We start from the raw sequence: 13,998 nt of genomic DNA on the forward strand, positions 1-13,998 counted from the left end.
CAAATTTTGTGGTTTGGAGTAGTTCTTTGAACTTCATCCTGAGTTTTTAAGTAAGTTGTTTTCTTATGTTGTGCGACTAGAAGTCTCTCTGTACAGATGACAAAAAGGGACTTATTCTTTCAAGTCCTTTGAACCGTTTCTTATTGCCAACTCAATAAATAACAGAATTTTGAATTTCCTAAAAATTTTAAAGTTAACACGGAAAAAACAGACACGATATGGCACAGAAGCCAAAATTTTTTTGTAAATATCATGGGTTCAGCTGTAGCTTTTTTATTATAAAAACTATCTTCTTAACTATTTCATTCAGAATCAATAATGATAAATGAAACAAGACCTTCAGACACTACATAAAAGGACTGTATGTAGACTACATTTCAAAGACTCAGTCTACTCTTACAGGTTATTGATATGGATTGCTATTACTGTACTTTTGTAATGCAGTTTCCATCTGTATTTACCTTATGTTCTAGAAAATGCATGTTTCAAGAGAGATCTTCAATATCTGTCTTACTGGCTAAGCTGCCAGAAGCTGTAGTGCCAAAAGAATGTGAAAACTGACATTCTATGAAGGCTGATAAGTAGAGATGCAATAGCATGAAAATTATGCTTATGAATAAAAGATTTATCATCAAAACTATGATTTTTTATATAGTTTATATCATCATAGTATACAATTTTCCACTGTTACTTACTCCTCACTTGTGAGATTCTTCACGGAGAAGTAACTGATACTTTCAAGCCAGGAATATCAGCAATTGTTCAATAGCTAAAACAGGCAGTTACATGAGAAATGGCCATAACAATGAGCTGGAGCTGTTCATCTGGGATCATTTTGTTTATATTGATCTCTTGCCAGTGTTTGCATAGAATAAAATATCTTAGCCAGTCTGCAGCATGGAAATAAATATAAATGTCTGTGGATGTACTGTCTGTATCCTTTCCCAAATGTTGGTGTGCCAGCAGGACACTTTCCAATTTGCTTGTCGTCTTTCTTAAGTACATAAAAGCCCTTATGTACCAAGAACAATTAAAGTAATAGACAGATTATTGGGGCCTAACTAAATATAAAATGAAGATTCCTAAATATTTATGAAAGGATTGTTGCAAAATTCCAGTGATATTTAAGTAAATCAACAAATATGGCTGCCACCATTAACAAATAACCACATGAAAAATGAACAGTCACCACTATTCCTCCACTGTTGTGCAGCTGTAACTTCAGCAATGTCTCTACTACAGCAAAGCCTTATTGCAACCTACATGGTATAATACTGAAGTAAATACAATAATGGCTTAGAGCTTATTATGTAGATCCTTCTACCAGATTTTTACATGACACAGTCACCAAATACCATTGACCATAGGAATGTATCAGCTAAAGGTCATATATTACACCTGCTATCATACCATAAAAAGCTTGCTTCACAGCTTCCTTTCACTGTTTTTATGCTAGTGCAACTCCACTGAGAGAAAAATAATCTGTGCAAGGTAGAGTGAGATGGAAGTTCAAGCCCACCAGCTGCCAGAGGTTCTCTGCTCCTACAAAAGGAGGGAGTGGAAAGTGAATGATGCTTGTAATTACTGGGTGCCATTCTGCCTCTACCCCAGCTTCTTTGTTAGAGCACAACATTTAAAACTTCCAATCAAATGCTGTGTTCTTGTTCTGGGCCATTGTTTCTTCACTGTATTTCCCTCCACATTTCTGGAAAGTGGGATGGCTCATTGTTATGCAAAGAGGGAAGAACCTGATGTAGGTTAATTCTTACAAATCATCTCTTGCAGACCCATATTGTATCTTACTGAATATTAAATACAAAGCAGATACAATTTATGTTGTGCTGCAAAAATGCACCACCCACCGTAACGGACATAAAATTTGTTTTATGTTTGTTTGGAAATGGAATATTTCACCACGATAACAGTTCTCTATTATTTAATACCATTTGTGTTTGATTACAGAAACAGTGTATTGACTTCAGAGTTAAAAACCCCTCTGCATTTGGGTTGTTATGTCCAGCTCATTACAGCATTACCATATGCAACACACTTCCTGCTGTGCAAGATTATGAAAATCTCCTTTTCTTCATGAAATTCTTCAGGTTTTTCTAAGTCATGGGTGATCTCATTGGATATTTCAGAGAAAGAAGATTATCCAAAGTGAGTCGTAATTTATACTTTAAAAGGCTCCAAGATATTCTAAGTACGAAACAAATCTAAAAAAAATAAACCGAAATCTAACCTGGAGATCTTAGGTTAAATTTATCACTCAGCCTCTAGTGATATCTTTTTCACTGAACTGCTCTTCTGGAGATGGGGTACAAGTAATTGAACTTAAGCTGAATCTTAAATTTTTTCATCAGATTCTATTTGACTTCATCAAGTCTGCCATGCACTGCTTGGTACCAAGTTTGTGAGAGAACTGTTGTCATTCTGGGCAATAAAGCTGATGTCAGTGTATAGGGCTCAATTATGATTTTTCTATATATTTTTCTATATATTTGCTGTATCTTTTTTATTTTCTACAATCTTTGAATATACACCTCAATCAATTTAACTAGAAAACAAGAACTGATCTGAGTTTAGTAACACATAATAAACAGCACTCTGCAGACTTATGCTGCTATTTTGGTAAAGGTGTCTATGATAAGCATATTATTTGGAAAGGAGAGTGGTGAAACACAACTAGTATTTGTTTTAAGTCAAAACTTCTTGTGATGGATAACTTGTCAATAAGTAGATTTTTTGTTTTCTGCAGAGCAATTTTTTCAATTGATTTATAATCATAAATGAATGCCATTATTCCCAAGGCATGACACTCAGTCCAAAGCCATACTAAAAGAAAATAAAAATAAAAACAAATTTGATTGGTTCCAACCATTAAATACAAAATATAAAACAACCAACTCAGCTACTGCATAGGGATTCACATTGTAGAAAGAATGTCCAGCACAGCTAGTCTTTTCTAACCAATCATTCTAATCTTGCTCTTGTGTACTTTTGCATGGGGAAGTGGTACACAATCAATATAAAAAAAAATTAAATAAGGAATCCTTTCATAAAAATCAGCATTGGTCATTCCAACTTCATTTTAAAATGCTATAATTTAAAAATAGATGTTTATATACCTTGTTATTCTTCAGGTATAATCATTCATAGCATCCAAGTAGAATGTCTGAGGTTTTTGTTATGGGGAAAATACCTGCACATAGATAGGCCTTACATTTTATGCTAAATATATTAAAATTCATCTGAATTTTTACAGCTTGGGGGAAAGAGACTGAAACCAGGAGCAGTTTATTAAACATCCCACAAAAATTTAGAGCAGTTAGGGTTAGATTGTACTCTTTGTAGAGAAAGATCATAATGAAAGGTAGATGTGAGAAAGTAGGCATCAGGCAAAAACACAGGGACTTTCTTTTTCAGCACAAGAAGTTGGTTATGATTCCTCCTCGGTGCCCAAGGATAGGGATACACTCATTTGAGCTCTGTAGCTTCAAAACAGAATAAATAGTCTTTTACTGTGTTGAGATTCTCTCAGTCCTACTGCCCGGCTATCCAATGTGTTATGTTATGGTGTTACCAGATCAAGCTGCAAGCTCCTTCTCTTTGAAGTAAAAACTAACTATCTGTGCATTTTAGAGATTTAGTGAGGAATAGAGAATCCTTCACCATCTTACAAGAATCATAAAATATATCAGCTAGGAAAGATTTCTGCCTGCTTGCTCACTACCTGAATGGAATTCCATTTCAGGCTAAAAGTCTGCCTTTAGCTTTTAGTCATTTTTCTAGTGGCAGACTGGACAGTATTCTACTAAAAAACAAACAGACAAAAAAAAACAAAACAAAACAAAACAAAAAAACAACTAACCAACCAACCAAAAAAAAAAAAATCCCACAAACAAACAGAAAAAGTGTTTTGCAAATCCTATTTAGGCCAGCATACTACATTGTATTTAAAAGTTCCTATGTGGCCTAATGTTTGTGAGACTCAAATTTATCTGAATGTTTTTGTTGCCATTCTGTTGGCAACCAGTCTAGCAAGTCTTGCTGTCTTGCCAAGTAAGTGATCTTAAAAGTCCTATCTGTTTCTTGAGTAGTACCATTTTTCTCTGTAATTCTCTACTTGCATCCCATGATAAATTTGCTTTGCTTAGAAGCTTCTTGTGAAAGATAGGCAGTTTTGCTTTGTAGTCTAACCTTTTTTTTTGGCACAAAATGTATGAAAGCAAATGCACAATTTACATTAAAGACTTGTTAATTTCTCTACTTAATCACTGTATTCTAGAAGGTGAGTGACTTCCCAGTGGATCCTGTTGGGAGGTTTCTAAAAGACTAGATCTAAGCCTTACACTTTGTGTCCTTCCTCTTGAACTCCGCAATATAGGTTTTGATTCATTTATGCAGATTGTATTTTTACTAATGTTAATTTTCATTTGGTTTGGCTTACTTCTGCACAATTGCTAAGGTGCACATAGAATACAGAGGCAAAGAGTACTGATGAAGACAAGAGCACAGTGGCAGCTATGGTTAATTATTGTAAATCATCCATAAAACAATGTACCTTTAGCAGCAGGGACAACTTCTGCTGATATCCCAGTTTGAGTTCCAAAGGAGTGGGTGGGAACAGTGTGACAAGACATTGAGTGCTGCAAATTTTTATGGAGTTCACTCTTTGCACAGGGCCATGCTTCTTCTAACACTACCTTCCTTTTTGCAGACTATACTCCCAGATTAATGCCAGATGTAAGAACAATACACTAGAGAAAACTCATCATGGTCTTCTGTTAATCACAGAACATCTATTCTGAACTTCACAGGTTTCTTATTGAAAAAAAAAGTAAGACAGTCTTATGTGCCTTGTTAAAACACAGAAGCATATACAAGATGACATATTACCAAAACTATTAACAAAAAACTATTTTTAATATCATTAAAACTAACTGAAATCTTAATAATCAAATCAAACGCAAACTGATATCAAAGCAACCACTCAACAAATGACTGTTGGGCTGGACTTCAATTACTCAGTTAATTAATGCTTAAAGTGCTTAAAATGCTTAAGTCTTATACATCCTGAACAGGAGTTAGAGAAAGATGACTGTTTCATTATAGATGCCAAATAAATAATTTACCAGGTGAGTCATATCCGTGATTTGTACTGGTTAAGGAATGGCACCAAACTCAAGTTTCTTAATGTCTGAATCATAATCCTGACACCAGATGTAAAGCTTCCTCTTGTAGAATCGAGCTTGTACTAAGTTTGTACTCATACCGTGTATCTGTACTGTGGTACTTTTACTGTGGAGGCTTACTCTTCCCTCCCAGCAGTGATCCTGTGATGCAGATTACAGAAACAATTTTGTCGATGAAAAGGGGAGCATTACTGCTCCCAGTTTGACATTGTCTTATCTAGTACAAATAGTATGATGGGAAGAGGCTGTACTACTGTGCAGACTCCCTTGTCCCCACCATCCACCCCATAGATACAACTATCTTTCAACTGCTCGGAACAATCTTGAGAAAGAGTAGTTTGATGATTCCCGTTTACCAAAAATTAAAGTAATAATATCAGTTCCTTAAGACTTTAAAGGTCGGAATATGCTGTAATAAAAATGACTATGAGATAGTGTTTTAGTACTGTTTAAAACCTGTTACTGTTTTTTTTTTTCTTTTTTTTTCCCTAGGATCTTTCCTTTGTTGACTGCGTAGGTGCTCACAGAAGTACATGCATGTATAGTTTACAAAACCTACGGTTGTTTCCAAATCCCCTCCTCCCATGCAAAAATAAATTACCAGAGGAAGCAAAGGAAAAAGAAATCTAAAAATATTGGAATATCCCTTATCTACTAGAACTGCAACATAAAATAGGGAAAGACGAAACATTTAAGCTATTAGGGGTGTGGAAATTCTCCAGCTTTCTGAGTTTTCTGTGCTATGGTCAAATCAGTGAAACTGCATTTAAGCAGCTGCTGGTACAGCTGTTTTCACCACAGACATTTCTTCACAAGCACTGAGAATTGTCAAAGACTGAATTATATGTTTGCTGATATTTTGTCATACTGTTCTCAAGATAAATCTCTTTCAAGTGACTTACAGATTCAAAGGACAATGAATGTGATTAAAAAAAAAGAATGTGATTAAAAAAAAAAAAGATTTAAATCAGTTTTACATTATTTAGAAAAAAGGTCCTTAAATGAGATTGTGTAGCTGACATATGGAAATTTAATAAAAACAGCTCACTGAAAGTGAATCTGTACCAATAAGTAGTCCTGTGACATTAGTTCACCAGCCAATTTAAACAAACCTGTGATCAATTTTGTCTCTTCCAGTGAGATGTTTACAAGAGAAATTTTGTGCATTTTTTCTATGTAAAACAGATATAAGCCAATTTACCTTCTGGAACCTTCAAGAAGAAAAAATAATTTAAAGCATGTCAAGATGAAACCATACAAGAAACATTAGATTTTATCGAAGTCCATATGAGCCATATTCCTCACACAAAGCTTGTGTGTGAAGACTAGAGCTACTGTGCAAAAGAGCAAAGACTGTAACAATCCTTACCTAGGCTGCTTTAAGTGCTCAGTATCCTACAACTTTTCTGCCTGTCATTTCTTCCTTCCTAGTAAAGTACAGAACTTCATTAATAATATACTTTATAAATTTTAAAAACATTATCTAAATTCTTTTGACATGCCATATCATGCCATGTGCCAAAACAAAAGTAATTCCCTCAATTTTGCAACAAGTACTCTACTTTGGTGTATGCCCCGGATAGCATCAAAATATGAATAATCTTTGCATTAATATTCCCATCTATTGTTTACCAACTTTTTGAAGTTAACATATGTGCTGCACAGCCTTTACTTCTATATTTAATTATCCTAATATGTGTTTTAGTTGCTGTGGTTCCTTACAAAACCGTCTAGCAGATTTTGAAGGTTAAATGAGTTTTCTGTAGCATATGAGAGCTTCCTTGCTTTCCTTTTTGTGATAAGGTTCCAGTTTGTTTTGTATTAAAATGATCTTGCTTAAATTTGCAGTTGCCCCATGACTTTCACGGGCACTATGTACATTTTTATTTCTCTATCAAGCCTTGCAGACAGAATTAAAATAAAACCTGAAATAAACAGAAAATCTTCACTGTTGCTTTCAAGAAGTGATCATGAACTATTACCACAAGAGTAAGGTAAAGACCGAATTATTTATGTACAAACCTCTTTCTTTTTCTGCTTTTTACACTGATATTCTAGATATCATCTGTTAGCAGTCACTGAGGGTATTAATCACACATCTGTGATACCACATATATGTTATCTTTGGATTAGCCCCTCTGTAAACTCAGGCAAGTAGCATTCTGAGGAATCATCATGCCCGCAGCATAAATACTGCATACACTCATGATTTAGGTCACTCAGTGTGTCCATTTCCAGTAGCACATATTTGCAACATAGGCAGAGTCATATAGTTAGTAAGGTCATATGATAATATGAACAATTGATAGGTTTTCTCTTAAGCTAGTGAATAATTTTTTCCCCCATTTTTTGTATGATCTTTGGAATTACAGACCAGTTAGCTTTCTGAGGTGTGCTTTCTTCTCAAAATTGAACACTGATACACGTCAGCTCTTTATGAATATCACATATTTTCACAGTACCAAATTCACCCAAATCCAGATCTTTTGTGTAAAACAATCAATCATACATTAAGGAACTTCATTGTTCTTTAGTTTCAAACCACAAAACTGGCATATTTGAAAGAGAACTTTCCAAGTATCAGGAAGCAAGAATTGGTCTTTGCTTATTCAAAATCCACTGCTAGCCATCCAAAGAATTACATACTTTATTTAGTCTGTACTGATTAACTTCATTCTTGATGCAGGCAGCTGCTACTGCATGTGATGACAAACTAGATTCCCTGCTATGCGGCAAAGTTTTCTGACTAAACTGCCTGGTTTCCTACTAGCCTCAATGGCCACAGAGAACAAGAAGAAAGATGAAAGAAAGACCTCTTATGAATTAGAAAAATATCAACAGTTCCCTATTTTTCTCCTTTTTCTTTACCAGTTACCTGAGTGATTGCAATTTAGAGCTTATTTTGTGGTATTCATTTTTTGTTGTTCCTAAAATTTGAATTCAAGTTATCCAGCTGCGTTGATTTGAAAATTGGTGTTTACATTTTATTTACTGTATTATATACTATGACATGTGTCTACGACCCTGCATCAATAAACCAGTTTCTTTTTCAAGATATGAGTGTTGTTTCAATTATCCTATTGAAATTTTATATGTGGCACGCTGTAATTATACCTTGCATGTATATTTTGTAAAGTTTCCCATTGAACTGAGAAACTGTGCATTGTGTTCACAAAAAAACAGTTTGTTGTGTTCACAGTATTACGCATGCTGTGAAAGCTTGTCCCTTGTGCTCAAAATGTAAATTGGACATAGCTAATTGCATCTACTGCTGGTGATCATGTTCAGTGAGTGCAGATTTCTGGAGGGAAATGTGCCTACGCTTCTCCTCATGCTTAGATATAACTGTGAGTCCTCCTTCAGATATGCTTTATTATTGGCAGGGTTAGACTTCATTGCCAGCATTTCTTATGAGAAACAAAAACATTTTGTGCTCTACTTGTTGATATGAGCCTGGAAATGTTTTTTCTGTGTTGGATGCAGAATACTTCTCATTACATTTTGTACAAAACCCATTTGCTGAAATCTTAAGTGATGAAATTCTAACCTTTAAATAAAAGTGGCATTATATTCTTATGCTGTTTGTAGACTCTTTTTGTCAAGAGAGAGGTGAAAGATGTAACTTAAAGAGAGGTTGCAGTTCTGTGTGGTCAGCAGCTGCAGCTGCTGAGGTAGTAAAGAGGAAAGTTCATGAAAGGATGTGGTGCTCCTATTGAAAATACAGAATCATTTGTAGATGCCTTGTGGGTGCAGTCACGGGAAATGCACAGGGTGTAAACTCAGCAGACATCTGGTGATGACAAGCTACCACAGAGGAATTAATGACTGGTTTCACAGAAGGGGCTGTTTTGGTTAGATGCAGTATCATTGTTACTCTGCCAAAAACATGAATACTGCTCCCATTTTTGAGTAAAAGAGAAATGACTAACAATGAGTTAGAAGAAATGGCCAAATGGTCTTAAAGAAGTAGCTGTTGAGTTGACCACTGGATAACGCATTCTGGCTTCAAGAAAATACGGAGAGCAAACCTGCATCACAGCAATAAAGTAGCCAGCAGAGTGATACTGTATTAATGCTTAAAACCCACCTCCTTAAAATATCTGTAATCCAGCGCAGAATATTTTGTGGATGCCATCTAAATAAAACCAACAAAATATACTTTTATGTTTGAGTACTAAGAAAGAAAACAACATAAACTTCTTAAAAAGTCCTGTGATGCTTTACTGCTTTTTGGATGTCTATACTCTGACTCTTCTCACAGATACTTGAGGATGGTGAATAATGTAATTTCACTTAAAAAGGATAACTAGACAAACACTGTAAATTTCCAAACTCAACAAAAACAGGCCCTAAAAAAGAATCACTTTATCACACAAAGGATGACAAAACTGCAGGATTTTGCTTTACTAATTTTAATTACTAATGATGTTGTTACTTCTTCAGAACTACCATGTTCCTGCTGCTTGGATACACAACAAATATCCAGGCAAAAGACATAAGAAAGTTTGTTTGAAAATACATGATACATAACAACATAGCTCTAGGACTTGTAGTTTAAGATAAAAGCGGTTTCATAGTGGAAACCACCTAATTCACTGAAAAATAAACTACAATTTCTGTGCAGTACAGAACCAGGTAGACCCTCATGTATCACTTTGCAGGTAAAACAGCTTTTATAAGAACTTGATTTACTGAAACTGTGAGATTGGCAAGGAGGAGATATTCCGGGCTCCTGCTAAGGATTAAAAGGAGAAAAAGTTTCGTTTCTGCATAAGCATAAAGCATGTATAAAACTTGTTTTTTATTCAAGAGGCGATTTCATGCTCCACTGAATGTTAGAAGCAGATTATCTAGAAACACACTTCACCTTTGCTTATGTTTTGCATTTGTTTTTTTCTGTTAATAGCAGAATATTAAAGCTACTTTTTTAGTAAGCAAAAGCTTCTGCTTTAGCAGTAACCCACCTCTTCATCTGCTTTTTACATATTTTAGCAGTTGCATGTATTTATGTAACACATAATCTCTGGTTACAGACAGAGATTGCAGTGGTAGAAATGGAGAATTATGACTAGAGCTCTTTGAAGAGATTAGGATTTATAGTTTGTTTTCAACATTGTTGAAAATATTCAGGGTTTTTTTTTTTTTCTTTTGTTAGTTTTAAAACTTTCTGACATGTTTAATCTGATTTTCTGATGTGCTGCTTTACTGAAGTTTAAACTCTTTTCAGCATATACTTCAGTACAGTTTTTTTTTTTTTTTTCCCCACAGTATCACAAGTGTATGCCTGGGACAACAAAACAGTCTTAAATTTTTACATTTACCTGATTGCAGTGCTCAAAAGACTCTGAGTAGAAAATGAGAAGCTACACATACAGAAGTATAAACGAGCATATTTTCATTGGGGTGTGATGAGCCCATCAGCTCACCACACACTATCCTTGTATTTGAATGGAGTTCCACCTGGTGATGGCAGTGAAACCATCTACACAGAGGTTAAATCTGATGGTGTTTGCTTTTACCAATGATACAGTCTCCTTAACAATTAATGGCAGTAAAGGATATCATCAAGAGAAACTTAAGCAGGGTGGGACGACCAGAAAATTCAAATAACTTAAGGGCAGTGAGGTGATTCAGAGTAAGCTGTTGAAGTGAAGAGACTGACTTCACTGTCTTTATGTTCCTTGATTACAAATTGAGTCAATTTGGGGGAAACAGAATCACTACTATTTGCTTTCTGTACTATTATATATTAACTTAGTTCAGTGAGATCAGTAAGACATGAGGAAAACTTCCAAATTGGTGCAAGGTAATAAAATCAGTGCACAACTGTAACGTCATTAGAAACACTAGGAACCCATGCTAGGACTTCTGGAAAGTATAGAGTAATCTTTCCCTAATCAAAAGTTACTACACAGAAATTAGAATTCATGATAACCTGGTAATTTGGAGGAAACAACTGTGTGCCATCCAGGCTGCCAATGCAAAAGATAGTTAATCACTGAGAATTATTGAAAAGCAACACTGTAATGATAAAATATTTTAACTGTACTAGTTACTGGAATTGTATACACAATATTTGCTTTTGTAAACAACATGAGTACTTACTAAGTTTCTCAGAATTGGGTGGGTATATCAGGAAATGCTGCCAGTAGTGGATTATTAGCTGCATAATCCTAGAGGACAGGTGTATGCACTATAATAGGGGCATATTTGGGGTAGATTTGCAGGCAGTTGATGCAAGGGAGTTGTTGCTGTGCAGTTCATGAAGGACTAGCAAAATATGTAACAGCAGGTGAATTAATATTGTCATTTCTGTACGAAGTGATTTTAGGGATCCGGCAGAGGACTCTTTGCCATTTGGATGTATAGATACTGAAGCATCCTCCATGGCAGTGCCATCAAAGGGGAATCTTGACTATCTGTTTACACTAAGTAATAAGGATACTTGGTATCACCTTTATGGGTAGGTGACTACGTCTTCAACGCAAGTATAAGAATTGGAATATCAGTCTTTGTGGCAGCGTTGATTAATACAGTAGTCTCCAGCAAATACATCTCACTTGTCTTCCATTGGTTATTTTATATTGTAAAGGAAATGAGTAGGAAGGTCAAGGCTTTCGGCTTGAGAGCAACACATCTGACTGCCTAAAGCATTGTGACTTGACAGTAATGTTCAGCATCTTCATTCGTCTACAATGCATATATGTTGCAGTATCTTTGTAAGAAAGAGAGCTTTCTTAGATACTAGGCTGAAAACAAATTTTCCTACAAACCAAAGGTCACTGCAAACCTTCCTTTATGTTATAAGGCCTTGTCTTCACTAAAAAAAGCCATCCAAGTGAACTGAAGCAACCTACTAAGCAGGCTTTTTCCCTTTAGGAAAAAGGTGGAGGGAGAACTCCTTCATGGCAGAAGTCAACTGCGGCGCCGTACGGTCTGCTCTGGAGGCTGCCTCTTGCTGCAGAGTGCCTTTTGTGGCTCTGATACACAGCCCAGGAGCAATGGCAGCCACAACTGTACCAAGAGAATTCAATAGGCACATCACCACTGCCTCACTATTGAGAAACTAGTAATTGAAGCTGTGAGAGGAAAGTTGACGACAGTGTTTCGATGTGATATAATCTGTCTCCAGTGTGGGCCAAAAGCAGGTGCCTTACAAACACAAGACACGCACCATGACACTACTTTTCCCTGCTTGCAACGTGAGCGCTCAGAGCTGCGTCCGCACAATTTTTAAGACTTCTCTACACCAGCTGCTTCGGGCACAGTTTTTCCAGTCCCCTCCTCAGCTAGAGGCTGCCCCCGGGGCAGGCTGAGGGTGGCGGCCACCGCCCTTCGCCTCAGGTGAGGGAAAGGCTGGAGCGCCCGGAGGCTCCTCAGGCAGCGGCCGTTACCGCCCGGCGCGAACTGAGCACGCATGCACGCTGCTCCCCCCCTCCCTTTACCCCTGCGGGCCGCCATTCGCTGAGCGCCCAGCCCGCCTCCTCTCTCACTGCCGGTCCTGCGCATGTGTTGTAGGAGGGGGAGCGTAAGTCTCCATTTTGTGTCGATTTCCTTCCCTCGCCTTCCCTGCGCTGCTTCCAGCGGGGAGGAGGCGGCGGCTGCTGCTGCTGGTGGAGCGGGCAGAGCCTTTCCTTCGGCCTCGTGCTCCCTGAGGTGGCTGCTGCCGCCCTCGCCTCTCCCTGTCCCCATCCCCTCAGCGCTCGGCTGCCTCGCAGCCCGACCCCCTCCCTCTGCCCTCAGGCGGGATGCTCAGGGAGCCCCTTCGGAAGCCCTTGGCACGGCTTCTACATGCTGGACACAGCCTGGGCATCTCCCCTCACTGTCTGTGGGGAGAGCCTGGGTGCCGGCACTGGGTGCCGGCACTGGGTGCCGGCAGTGGCAGCCCGCGTCCTCTCCTCTCCTCCCCTGCTTGCTTTTGACCGCCGCGAGAGGAAGTCTGCTTTCTGACAGAAATTCAGTGGGCTGAAGCAGATTTAATGCGTCTTCGCTCCCCAGCAAAACAAAACCCGTCACTGCAGCAGCTTGGTTATGTTAGAATCACAGAGTCTGGCCAGCCCCTTGAATTTAACTTTCTGTTTGGGGTGATAACGCTTCAAATAATTTCAGGTGCTTCCTACACTTTGTCCAAGTGATCAGTCAGCTCCTTTTACATCAGTTAAAGAACTGTAGCTGAACCCGGGTAGCCTAAATGACAATAAAGTGGCTAAAGCAAAGGCAGTTGGGTTCTCGTACGGAAGACACGTGTCGGAGGTGCAGATTCATTTTGCAAGTTCTTAATTAATCACTCAAGAAACGAGTAAAATCAAGGTGGGGAAAGGAAGGAAAAAGCACCGTTGTGTTAGCTCTGAGACGTTCAGGCGAAATTTGCAGTTGCTTTTAAAAAACGGTTTAAATTATTTTTCTGGGGTTTAATGAATTAAAAATCTTAAACGATAACATTCTTAACAAGAGGAGAATATAAAATTGAATTCAAAGAATAATTGCACACAATATGTCATCTGTAGGCAGGTTTCAGAATAATTTATTTTCAAATACTGGATATTGGTGATTCAAATAAGACATTCCAGAACACGTGCTAAGATCTTGGCTACTTAATTTTAAATTGAGTCATGGAAATGTCTAATGGAAAAAGTGCATGAAATACTTAACCTTTTTTCCTCAGGGCAGGATGTCTTGTTATCTCCAAAAAATAGTAGGTGCCTTGATTTCATAACCTGCTTTCATATTTCCCCTCAAATGCATTTTTAGATATTCTGAGTAGTCTTAAATCTTTGAATGACAGCAGAGAACCATTCCTGTC

General features: G+C 37.4%; 1 long non-coding RNA gene across 2 annotated transcripts; it reads right to left on the reverse strand.

The window, feature by feature from the left end:
- Positions 1-424: 424 nt before the first annotated feature.
- LOC308200302 lies at positions 425-12,722 on the reverse strand. Of its 2 annotated transcripts, XR_013955462.1 has the most exons (4): positions 10,517-12,722; positions 9,283-9,330; positions 6,565-6,622; positions 425-1,542 (listed from the first exon to the last, which is right to left on the reverse strand). It is a non-coding gene; the product is annotated as an uncharacterized lncRNA (long non-coding RNA). The 2 variants fall into 2 exon arrangements; XR_013955463.1 differs by having other exon boundaries at positions 9,283-12,722.
- Positions 12,723-13,998: the final 1,276 nt, after the last annotated feature.

Source organism: Anser brachyrhynchus (assembly GCF_964034855.1).
Source record: "Anser brachyrhynchus genome assembly, chromosome: 10".
NCBI classification, from domain to species: domain Eukaryota; kingdom Metazoa; phylum Chordata; class Aves; order Anseriformes; family Anatidae; genus Anser; species Anser brachyrhynchus.